The sequence below is a fragment of the Budorcas taxicolor genome, chromosome 3 (assembly GCF_023091745.1).
Source record: "Budorcas taxicolor isolate Tak-1 chromosome 3, Takin1.1, whole genome shotgun sequence".
Classification (NCBI taxonomy): Eukaryota; Metazoa; Chordata; class Mammalia; order Artiodactyla; family Bovidae; genus Budorcas; species Budorcas taxicolor.
In genome coordinates this window covers 104,010,020-104,023,439 of record NC_068912.1, presented here as the reverse complement: position 1 = coordinate 104,023,439, position 13,420 = coordinate 104,010,020, and the positions used below count along the sequence as shown (strand labels likewise).

General features: G+C 41.7%; 1 protein-coding gene across 2 annotated transcripts in view; it reads right to left on the bottom strand.

Moving 5' to 3' along the window:
- FOXJ3 (forkhead box J3) overlaps positions 1 to 12,742 on the bottom strand; it is a 149,231-nt gene extending 136,489 nt beyond the window's left edge. For both annotated transcript variants that reach the window (XM_052637053.1, XM_052637054.1), the window contains exon 1: positions 12,596 to 12,742. The gene's annotated coding sequence lies outside the window, so the exon portion shown is untranslated. The remainder of the gene's footprint in view (positions 1 to 12,595) is intronic.
- Positions 12,743 to 13,420: the final 678 nt, after the last annotated feature.

Sequence of the window (13,420 nt, the reverse complement as noted above, 5' to 3'; positions counted from 1 at the left end):
GAAATTATGTCAAAAAGAAAGGGGGGAACTCAGGTTAAGACAACAGTAACAACTAAATGTAATGTGTAGACCTTGTCTGAATCTTGACTCAATTAAAAACTGTAAAAAAACACAATCAAGGATATTTTTTACTATGAACTGACACCGGACAACACTAATAGGAAATAGTTAATTTTGTTAGCTACAATAATAGCATATGGTTATGTAAGAAAATGTCTATATTTTTTAGACATGCATACTAAGCTTTGTAGGGGTGAAAAGACAATGTCTACAGTTTTCTTTAAAATACTCAAGCAAAAGAGAAAAAGGAAAAAAGGCAGTTGAGGCAAATATGGCATATAGCTTAATAATTATTAAACCTGTAATAGGTATAGAGGGATTCATTACATTTTATCTAGCTTTGAGTGCACTCAGCAGTACAGCTGGACTTTAATGTTACTCCAGCAGCACTGTACAATCAACTCTTTTTCTTTTTTCCTTACATTTCAGGAAGCTTAAGAATGACTAGTACTTCTGAGAAAACAGCCTAGACTCAATCAGAAAAAAAAAAGGTGGGATGGCATTCATTTGCTAGCTCTACTAAATAGGAAATCTCTCTGAATTGACTCAAAGAACTTCTTGTAAATTAATATGAGGACTGGGTATGAGCCAAGACAGTGACTCAGCTGCTAAAAAGAAAATACAATCTTAGGGTTCATTAGAAGAACAGTATCGAGATCAAGGAGGGAGCAGTCCCATTCACTCTTCACCGGTTAGTTCACAACTGGAGTATTGTGTTCTGTTTTGAGTACCACATTTTAAGAACACTTACAAGCTAGAAAGTTTGCAGGGAGGGATATCAGACTGGCAAGGAGTTTAGAAGCCAAATGTAGAATGACTGAAGAAAATGGGTGTGTTTAGCTTGGGGGTGGGGGGACGGGGAACACTTTCCAGCCTTCCGTGTCAGCTCTAACATAGAGACCCCAGTATAATATTTTCCAGAGGGTTTTAAAAATTGTTAACAGGCATTCCATAATCAAGAAAGTCTGAGTCAAATACTTTTCTAAGGGACTTACCAAAGTATTCTATATCCTAGAGCGCTTTATGACTCAAGAAATTCTGTATTTCCCAAATGTAACCATTCATTCAACAAACATTTACTGAGCCCCTATTACCCGCCAACACTTCTCCAGGCACTGAGAATACAATAATGAACGTTTTCAATATCCTTGAGAACAGTTTGTGAAACAGCCAGGCTGAGTCTTCTTGCTACTTCTCTAACTTGCATTGTTCCGCCTCACCTCTAGATTTCTGATTATGTGCTCACAGTAGACTACCCTCTCACTATCTTATTTCAAACATTATTGTTTCCAAGAAGCTTTCCAGGTCATAAGCAAAACCATTCTCTTCAACAAAACCCTGACTCTTTCTCTACATCAGTTCTTTGAGAAGAGACTATGCCTCTTAACTACCTTTGGATCTCTCACAATGCCCGGAACTATGTCTTGAATGTGTAGGTGCTGAAAAAATATTTGCTGAATGAATAATCACATTCAAATATGTGAAGAGTTATCTTGTTAAAGAAGGCAAACTAGGTCTCCAATGTTGCACAGAAAAGGAAAAGGAAAAAGAGATGAAGTCAGAAGCAAATTTTGCCCCAATTAGAGCTAGTAACAAACAAGCTACCTTACAGCTACAGTGACTACAGGTATTCTAAGAGTAGGTAAATGACTGTATCAAGCATTTTAGTGGGATATCTCACTGGCCTGAATAAAAGATTAACTCAAGATGTATGTCTATATGGATATCTATATTAGACAAAAGGTAACTTTTGATACAACATTAAATTCTTAAAATTAAGCTCAAATATGAAATATCCTTTCATTTATTAGTACAGCTGATCCAAATAATGTGAGGTTTAACCTGACTATAACTTACAGCTGCCCCTCCGTATGTGCAGTTCCTCTGCATCTCTGAACTCAAACCATGGACCGTGTAGTACTGCAGCAGTCACTATTGAAAAGTATTCACATACAAGTGGACCTGTGTAGTTCAAACCCTTATTGCTCAAGGATCACCAGTAGAGAGAATAAAAGAAAAAAAAAAAAAAAAGACACTGTATCCATTCTGGAAGAATCAACACAAGGTCTCTTAATTATGCTCCCAAAGCAGAACAGATACAAACACATAGGTCATCCACCTCTGCAAGCAAAGCTCCTTAGATAAGGAAATTCTTTAGGTCAATGATTTTCAGTATTTTGTAGTAAGAAAAAATAATTATGAAGCCATCAGCTTCTCTTAAAGTCATCTAACCAAACCACTAAAAGAATTAAGTTCTTCAAAGAAATAAGCTACTCATGCTGCCTTTTTAGTTAAAAACTAGAAAACAGAAAAAAAACAGATGTCTCCATATGCCTAGGATATCTCTCTGATGTCTCTCCCAAACCAAAAGTGGTCATCTTTGCCGGCAGGGACCCTATCAGTTACTTGTGTCCCCAGCTTTTAGTACAGTACCCAGGACATACTAGACGCTGAATAAATGAGCAAACAAATGAGAAAAACTGAGTCCAATGTTGCTGGATGAAAACAAGTACTTTATAAAGTATCACTAAGTTTTGTTTTTCTTACTAGAAATCTGCAAAGGAAATGAAAGCTAATGAGTAGATTCTTAAATCTAGTTTTTCACTCTATAAAAGTGCTATTTTTATATCATTTATTTATATGTAAATCCAAGTTCTTGGTTGCTTGGGACTAAAATTAATTTATTGATCAGCAGAGCTAAATGACAAATTTCTAATGCAAAGAAAAACCCAAAACATTTAATACACCCACAACTTGACCTATAAAAGTATAATCAAATAATTTATAAAACTGATTTATTAATATAACTGACCAAAACACAAAATACTTTTATAATACCAAGTGCTTAAACTATTCTTCAAAAGTGCCATGCTTCACATTTTTCAAATTCTCATTTGAACCATAAAAATCAGGTTATTTTTAGTTAAAAACCAGAAAACAGAAGATTATAAAAATTATTATCTGCTCATGGTAGAGAACTTAAAAAATATAAACAGGTCCAAAGGAGAAAATAAAGACTACCTAATGTAAAAATACTTCCTTTCCCAGTCTTTTTTTCTATGGAGTTAAAAATTCTTTATATACTGTAACTCTCCCTGCCCACTGCACAAGAGAAAACAGATTCACACTATGGCAGTAACCCAAGTATCCTCGGTAGAATCATGTTCCAGGTACAATTTCTCAATCGCTAAATTTTACAGATGTATACTTTCATAAAAATAAGACCAAATCTGCAATTTAGTAATCCTTTTATGTTTCCCTTCTGATTCCATCTCCTACTTACCTTCAGAATTCACAAAGAATGCAAGATGAAGTAAAAATATATCCAACTACTGGAAAAGGATCCAAATTTAACAAAGGAAAACACTGCTCCCAACAGTTTTTGTCCCTCAGTCTGACATCATCACAAGACAAGTTCTACTCCAAGTAGCCCAGGTCCTTTGATGTTCTTAAACTTGAATTTCTACCTTAAAAATCCAAGTATGTTCTTCATAAAAATCTTGTCAGCTTTCTACTGCAGAGTACAAGACTAGAGACAGAATGCAGGATCCAGGCCACTGTCTCTGCTCTATATAACTGAGTAACACTATGTCAGTCTCAGCGTGTGTCTCATTTTCTCCATTTGTCAAAAGAACTATTAGTTGCCTTACCTACATCACAGGACTGAGTAAGGCTCCAAAATCTAACAGATCAGAGAAAAAGCTTTTCATAAAGTAGTATTCACATTAAGGTGGATATCTTTCCAATACACACATGCCCTATAACAAACATAAAACCTGACTTGCCCTGATGCACACAGATGCCACTCCGACAGTGATTCCTATCTAGGTACACACATATGAGACGATACCATCAACAGCCCCTTACACAGGGTAGACAGGTAAAGCACGTCACAAATTCACAGACCCAATCACATATATCGTTTTCCTGCCATGACAGTCTGCTCCATCTTCGTTCAGAAAAGTCAACCTGCTCAGGACTGCAGCATACTTGACTGCCATGTCTCTAATTTCCCAGTCGTACAGCCAAGCCACAGAAACATTTTAGTTCCCATATACAAACCAGCCAAAATCTAGGATCTCACTGCACCCCACTCCCAATCCTATCTCTCTATAAGCAAACAGAATTTGAAATTGTTATTATGGAGTTCTAGCAGTCTTCCTCCACTCACCCATTCTCTCACAAATCTATGTTCCACAGTAAGGCCAGGTCTCAGCCTTAGGAAAAAACCAATTCCAACTTCTGAAATCTTTAATAAGGTCACATTGGCACCACATTTTACCAATCAATCAGAAGATCAATCTTATATCCTTGACACCACTACACACCTCTGGGCAGGACTCTGTTTAGTAGAATTCATTTACAGGTTTCAGCTTTGTACTCCAGGTAAATTTCTATGTTGAAATCCTAACCCCTAAACATGATATTAAGAGGTGGGGTCTTTGGGAGGTGGCTAGGTCATGAAGGCAGAGCCTCCATAAATAGGATTAGCCTCTTATAAGAGAGGCTCCAGGAGGGATCCCTTGCCCTTTCCACACAGCATGAAAGCATCAGTTATGACCCAGGAAGGAGACCCTCACCAGAAGGCACTTGGTCTTAGACTTTTCAGTTTCCAGAACAGTGAGCAATCAATTTCTGTTGTTTATAAGTTACCCAGTCTGTGGCATTACGTAACAGCAGCCCAAACAAAGACAGTCAATATATCAGATTTCTACAGACTCTCTCTAAAAACTTCCACCCAAGGACTTTCTCCATCTCCAAAATTATTAGCATTCAATTCAAAAGAGTTTTCTAGGACTATGTTCCAAGCAATAGTGTCTCTTACTGCATCCCGTAACAGACTTCTTTACCTGGGAAAGTGAGACTAGGGCAATGTTAATACAGGTCTGATTATACCAAAATGAAGTCACTTAGATTACAGTAAAATCCTGAGAGCAACCAGAGTAGCTTCATAATTGTTGGAAACTAAACTTGACAGTGCCCGAGTTCTTACTGAATACGGTCCTAATTATCTTATATCAAATTCATATCTCCCCTATATTTTCTCTTGTTACAGTACTAGACACCATATATGAGTCTCATTTGCTCTCCATTTCAGTTGTTTTTTCTCAATTCTATAGAAAATAATCACTTTGAAAAACACTGCATTCTCAGGTTATCAGCTGACATGCCAAGTAAAACAGCAGCCAAAGGTACCTAACTAAAAAGATTACTTAAAATAAGTAGAATTCCATTGTTATAAATACATCTGGTTCCAAATAACAAAGCTATTTCCATATCCCAGCAGATGGCCCACAGTAATAATGCCTTGCTGATCTGGTTATAACAAATTCTATTAAATCCAAAATCCTGTATAGCAGATGCCTTTTCCAATTTCAGTATAAGTCAATCTCTTTAACCAAAATATTAAGCTTTGGTTCTTGTTATTCGTGCACTAAAATCCATTTATGCCAATTAAGATGGTCAAAATTTTTGACAGTTACTATAAAATGCCTCCGTGGTGTTTCCTGAGTTTTGGGGTGGAGGAGGCAAAGAAAACCTCCATTAAGGACTGAAAGGCTAACTGTTCAAAATGAAAAAGATTCATAGCTAAAGGAAGGCTGAGGAGAGTAGTTATAGTAAGCTTCAGCTGTCCTAAGCCAAGGTTTCTGAACAGTGGCAATGTGGAAAGCTAAGTAACTAACAAAGCTGACAGTGAAGAACACTGAAAATACAATTTCTGATTTAAGAGGCTATTATATTAGCAGGGATAAACAGGAAAAAAGGTACCTGGAAGCCTACCAACATGTATCTCTGTACACTGAAGTGTGACTGATGTTTATTTTTGGCGGGGGGGGGGGTGGGGGGGGGGTTGTGTTTTAAAACATTTATTTTTCTTGTCCCTGTCAAACTGGCTGTTCATTCTCTTCTGTTCTTTGAAATTGTTTTTTTCTTTTTTTTTTTAACTGTATTTTACTTTACAATACTGTACTGGTTTTGCCATACATCAACATGAATCCACCACGGGTGTACATGAGTTCCCAATCCTGAACCCCCGTCCCACCTCCCTCCCCATACCATCCCTCTGGGTCATCCCAGTGCACCAGCCCCAAGCATCTTGTATCCTGCATCGAACCTAGACTGGCGATTCGTTTCTTACATGATATTATACATGTTTCAATGCCATTCTCCCAAATCATCCCACCCTCTCCCTCTCCCACAGAGTCCAAAAGTCTGTTCTATACATCTGTGTCTCTTTTGCTGTCTCGCATACAGGGTTATCGTTACCATCTTTCTAAATTCCATATATATGCATTAGTATACTGTATTGGTGTTTTTCTTTCTGGCTTACTTCATTCTGTATGAGGCTCCAGTTTCATCCATCTCATTAGAACTGATTGAAATGTATTCTTTTTAATGGCTGAGTGATACTCCATTGTGTATATGTACCACAGCTTTCTTATCCATTCATCTGCTGATGGACATCCAGGTTGCTTCCATGTCCTGGCTATTATAAACAGTGCTGTGATGAACATTGGGGTACACGTGTCTCTTTCAATTCTGGTTTCCTTGGTGTGTATACCCAGCAGTGGGATTGCCGGGTCATAAGGCAGTTCTATTTCCAGTTTTTTAAGGAATCTCCACACTGTTCTCCATAGTGGCTGTACTAGTTTGCATTCCCACCAACAGTGTAAGAGGGTTCCCTTTTCTCCACACCCTCTCCAGCATTTACTGCTTGTAGACTTTTGGATCGCAGCCATTCTGACTGGTGTGAAATGGTACCTCATTGTGGAAAGACCGATATTTAAAAGAAATGTGGATAAAAAGTCAACTTAACTTTGCTGTTTATTTCCCCAACCACACTCAAAATCACATCTTCATATTCTGGTCATATCCTTATTTGAAACATTACCCTCTGTTAATTCGTAACACAGTAACAGCACACTGCAGTGATTAAGAGTCACTGAGTCCTGCAGGGGTCCAAACCCTGGCTGTTTCCATTCCCAGCTACATATCCTTAGCCAATTTACCTACCTCTGTACCTGTATCATCTGTAAAATTTTGGTAATAGTAAGATCTACCCTCCAGAGTTGTTGTGAGGAATATATGAATAATAAATATAGTCAGAACACTCTGAAGCCCATAGTAAAACCTCAGAAAATGTTAGCTATTATCACTACCTCTATCATCATCATCATCACATTAATCCCCGGTAAAGTTCTGAAAGAAAGGCAGAAATATGAAATGACTTATCTAAATCACAAGTGACAAAATGCAATAAGAAAAATCTCATTTTAAATCCTGAAGTTTAACATTAAAAGTTACTCATTCCCTAAGCAACGGGATTTTCCAACCTAATTCTCCAATAATTCACATGAGGCTCCTTTAAGTTAGAAGAGCAGCAGTGGAAATAGCAACAGACATGCACTAAGATGATCTAATTGCTCCATCACTGACTTCATCTTGGGCAAGTCACTTAATCTAAACTTCAAATTGCTCACCTTAAAAAACACTTTGCCTACCTCACAGGGCTGTTGCCTGATACACAGATAACACATGAGAAAACATATGTAAGCCAAAAACACACTATATGAATGTTCACGAGCCATATCCCCAGTGCCTAGCAGAATGCATAGCAGAGGTTACAATCTGAAAGAAAGCCATAAGCAGGATGGAGTTGACAGGGTGAGGATTACAATGATAAAAGAGTAAGAAACTCAAATGTCCATCAACTGCTAAGTAGAGAAATAAAAGGCGGCAGAGTCAGAAGATGAATTGTGCTGGTGCTTAGTCATGCTCAACTCTTTGCAACCCCGTGGACTGCAGCCCCCCAGGCTCCTCTGTCCATGGGATTTACAGGCAAGAATCCTGGATTGGGTTACTATTTCCTCCTCCAGGGGATCTTCCTGACCCAGAGATTGAACCCACATCACCTGCACTGGCAGGTAGATTCTCTACCACTGCACCACCTGGGAACCCCCATACAATAGAATATTTAACAATAAAAAGGAATGAGACATTGACACAATACAAAAATGGATAACCCTTGAAACACTACGCTAAGTAAAAAAAGTCAGACACAAAAGACCATGAGTTGTATGATTCCAAGTACATTAGCACTTGCTTAGGACTGGGGAATGAAGGGGAAATGGACAGTAACAGCCAATGGACACAGACTTTCTCTTTTGAGATGATGTCTGTGATGATTGCTGCACAATTTGGTGAATAAAATAAAAGCCACTGAACTGTACACTTCAAATGGGTGAACTGTATAGCATGTGAATTATGTCAATAAAACTTTTTAAAAAAGAAAAGTAAGTTTGAGAGAACCTTTAAAGTATAAAATCACTGGCTTTAGAACACAAGGTTGTTCCTTTTTTTAAAGAAAAAAAGTGAGTTTTCTAATATTTGAGCAGCTCTGACATGTGGACAAGAATGAGACTGAAGGAAACATTAGGAGAAAATACTAAGAATTACCACACCAGACCATAACATCTCTACAACACCTTCTGTAGAAAAAAAATATGGAATCTCTTATCCTTCCTTTCAAAATTCTCAGGTTACAAATCACCTCCTGGTCCCAGTTCAATAGTCTTTTCATAACGATCATTGTTTCTGAAATTTAAGTCTGCATTTGAAATTAAAAGACGCTTACTCCTTGGAAGAAGAGTTATGACCAACCTAGATAGTATATTCAAAAGCAGAGATTGCCAAGAAAGGTCCGTCTAGTCAAGGCTATGGTTTTTCCAGTGGTCATGTACGGATGTGAGAGTTGGACTGTGAAGAAAGCTGAGCACCGAAGAATTGATGCTTTTGAACTATGCTGTCAGAGAAGACTCTTGAGAGTCCCCTGGACTGCAAGGAGATCCAACCAGTCCATTCTGAAGGAGATCAGCCCTGGGATTTCTTTGGAAGGAATGATGCTAAAGCTGAAACTCCAGTACTTTGGCCACCTCATGTGAAGAGTTGACTCATTGGAAAAGACTCAGATGCTGGAAGGGATTGCGGGCAGGAGGAAAAGGGGACGACAAAGGATGAGCCGGCTGGATGGCATCACTGACTCGATGGACGTGAGTTTGAGTGAACTCCAGGAGTTGGTGATGGACAGGGAGGCCTGCAGTGCTGCAATTCATGGGGTCGCAAAGAGTCGGACACGACTGAGCGACTGGACTGAACTGAACCATATTACCCTTCCTATCCTTGGCTTCTGTGGCACTGATGAACTTCCTGGTTCTTCTCAGAAATGCTTTATCTATTAGCCTATAATGTCACCCACAGTTCCAAACCTCAAAGCTCTTTCACCATCATACTACTAACCTTCCAACACTCATCTACTCATGTTTTTTTTTTTTTTTACTACCAAATACAGCCCTGCTTAATATACAATCTACATTTCACATCATCTTACAGTGATACACTACAGGATTCAAATCTTGATTATCTTTGCTAAGGTTGGAAAGCGGTGATATGGCTCAACCAAAATAATTCCTACACATTTTTTCTTTTGAGCAGATCTGTTTTTCTAATTGTTTTGCTTAGACTAATACTAAACTAGCCTACCCTTCCAGAGTCAAACCAGCAAGCAGAAAAGACCACCAGGAGTTGCAGGAGGCTAATCTTTTATTGAAAAATTGATCGTATACAATCTAAGTGTTGACCATTACCCACCCTGGCTCATTTATCTTTATAGTGGCACTTTCCTAATTTCCTCATCATTATCAGCCATTCTCCCAAAATTCTAGCCTTTAATCTTTTAATGTTTAATTTGCCCTCTTCCCTTGACACACATCCAGATATCACTAAGTTCAAATTAATTTTTACTCAAACATACACTCTCATATATTCTATTCATTGTTTCACAGGACAATATAATTTAAAGACTAAATGCATGAGCTCAAAGGTAGAACTGCCTGGGTTCAAATTCCGGCTCTGCTGCTTACTCTCTACGGGATTTAGGGCAAATTACTAAACCTTTCTGTACCTCAGTTTCTTCATAGTGATAACAACACCTTATTATAAAGATTTTAGGAATTAAATACATGTATATAGTTTAAAACACTGTACCTGGCATACAGTACTCTATAAATGCTAGTTACTGTTTTATTCCAATCACCATTTTATCTCAGACCCTCATCAGCGTGTTCCTAAAATTTTTCAAGAGCCTTCTAGTCAGTCTCCCTCCTCCAGAATGCTCAACTAATTATGAAAATCTTCCTCAGGAATAATATGCTTCATCTTACTCCCAATCTTTAGAACCCACGGTAGTACCCCACCAAATTAAACTATATATCCTTAATAAGGTCCTCCATCAATACCTACTCTACCAAGCCTAAACTCATTTATTATTATAATTCACCAACAAGATGCTCTATGCCAATCAAGTTGCTTGATATCTTCTGTACTGATACACTGTCAGTGTATGTCTTGGTAAATACCCCTTCACTCTCCTGGAATACATCTCTTGCCTTTTGAAAATTTCAATTTCTCCAAATCTCACTTTATACCTTTGATTTTGGCTGCACTGTTATCCCAACTAGGAGCTTGATGATGTATGGAATTCTGAATAATGCATGTTATATGTTCTTTCCCCAACGAAAGTGAGAGCAGACCGCATATTTTATTTCCTGTGTCTCTTCATACATAGCACATAGACTACTTCACATATAGCACAGTATTTTGCAGAAGTACACAAATACTGACTTAATAAATATGCCTCAGAATGTATCAGAACACTCTTTATCTTCCACTGCCCCACCCATACTTAGCATAGTGAGGGCAGATAGAATCTGTCTTTAAGTATTTTCATTTTACATACACAGAAGGAGACTATACTAACAATTGTACCAGATTTTTTTTAAAAAAGAGAGAGAATCATCGAAATCACCCGACCTCATCCAAAAACATACCTAATAAAAGCATGAGGAAGCCCTCATATCTTCAGCAACACAAAACCAAAAACAAGATTCATCTTAACTTCAAGAAACACAAAAAGAAAACCGAAACCTAAAAAAAAAAAAAAAAAATTAAAAATTCAATCAAATCTCTAGATGCTACCCAAACATAAAAATGAAGAGGTGCTCACTGCTCATCTGTAAGTATCTGCTTATAGCCTAGGAGAAATAAAAGGCTTCCCTCACTGCTACTGTGGCCTGTTCCCTGTTAAGGGAGCAATCTGTGGCCATAAAAGAGCAAAACACAGGAAGATGGAAACCTTAACCTGGAAGAGACATTAAGGAAAAGAAATTACTCAAAACACACGTTTCAAAAACCAGAGAGTACAATGATACTCAATAGCAAGAGAGGGAAAGTGAAATAAAAAAGCACCCACGAAATGAGTGACTCACTGAAACTTATCTAGTGCTGCCTTGCAAGTAAAGAGCTATGCATATAACATATCCATGCCATGCATGCCTGTTTCACTGGCAAACAAAACAGAAAGAAAAAATAAATGTCAGAAAAAGACAAGGCAGATGCCCCATCAATCTCTAACGCCCTGGTCAATCCAACTCAGCTCATTCAGGAATCCAACCAGGAACAACAGAGACGTGGATTGCACAACACAGAAAAGAAAAATCTTCGCCAACCATACACAAAAAAGTACAACGGGTAAGTGAAAACTATACACCTCAATGCATCAGCAGCTAGAGCTTATTATTCTGTTTAGGATTAAACTGTAGAGAAAAGAACAAGAGCAGCTCAAGGAAGAGGGGAAAATGTCAATGAAACTAAGTCCCTTACTGGTCTCAATCTCAGAGAGTACAAGTCTTGCTTCTTCCAGCTGACCAACCGTCGTCCTCGGCACAGCAAATTGACCCTAACACCTTCCACGCCACCCGGAGGAAATCACAGAGGAAAAAACCAGCCCGCTTTAACCTCCCTCCTCACCAGCTGCAAACTGGAGGGGGGTTGGGGGGGGGGGGGAGACACCCTACCACGTGGGCAGGATGCAACACACACAGGACAGCAACACGTCCGCATGGAACTGCTGCCTCTGCCCAATGCCGACAGAGGACGGCGACAGGATGGGTGGGAACATAGGCCCCCCGCACCGGCCTCCCCACCCCGAAGGGCACCCCCGACGCGCGAGATGCTGGCCGCCTCGCCCGCCAAAAAGCACCCCGGAGCTTGAAGGGAAGAAGCTGCATCGCGCTGGGGAAGGGGGGCTAGCCCAGGCCAGGGTCAGGTCACGGAGAGAAAACGGAGGGCACTGTCCTCGGACTCGACGCCCCCGGGAATCCCGTCTAGCTCCCTCGGGCCCCGCCTGGGGGAGGGGCGGGAGGCGCGGAGCCGCCGCTTCCCTGCTGAGGGGCAGCAGCAGCTGAGAAGCGCCGCGGGGGAGGGAGGAACCCAGCCCTAGCCGCTCGCCGGGCCTCAGCCTGGGCCCAGGCCCCCTGCCCCGCCCGCCGCCCGCCGCCTGCCCCGCGACGCGGCCGCAGCTGAGAGAACGGAGAGGGCGTCTCGCGGAGGGCAGCCCCTGCCTGCGTCCCGGGAGATGCCCCGGCCCCGCCTCCTCGCCCGCCGCCCCAGCCCGACCGCCCCGGCGGCGGGCGCTCACCTCAGGCTGCGCAGGCCGGGACGGCCCGGCCGAGCCCCCGGCCGCTGTGTGCGTCTCCGCCCCCCGGGAAACGTCCCAACGGCGCCTGGTGCGAGCCGCTGAGGCCCGGAGCAGCGCCGAGAGCGGCGGCGGCAGCGGGACCAGCCAACATCCGGGGCCGCGCACCCGGAACTACTTCCCGACCAGCTCCCCCGCCCCCGCCTCCCGCGACGTCGCTGCGCCACCGGTACGGCGTCGGCGGCGTCACTGCCCCTCTGCGGTCACTGCCCCTCTGCGGTCACTGCCGCGGCTATGCGCGCGAGATCCTTCCGCTGGGGCAAATAGTACCCTGGGACTCCGAGAGGGCCCCCGCTTCGGTGAAGCGGGTGTCAGGCAGCCGCAGACAGCTCCGAGCGACTTGTTGAGGCGGGGAGTAGCGGGTTCTCTGTCCCTCAGAGTGGCGGCCAGGGAGTGAAGGCAGTGGGGGCGGCCCTTTAGTTGAGGACCAGAGGAACCTCCGCCTTGAACCCTCCCCAGGGACTCCGGGACCCTGTGCCCCGGGGGAAGGGCGCCTTGCGACTTTCCCCCAAGCTCCCTTCACCTCACCGTAGCAACAGGTACCTTAGCCTCTCCGGGACACCGGTCACCGCGGCTTCTACGGCCCCAGCAAAGGCACCTTGGACCTTGAGGACACCTCTTCTTCCAGAACGCCACACTTCCCGGGTTCTAGACCCATCTCTCTGCTGGGGCCTCTCCTGTGCCTCGCCTTGGTTTCCTTCTCTTGAAAACAAAGGAGATGAAACACTAAAGGCCCTTCTGATTGTTAGGCAGCTGCTGAGGTTATGG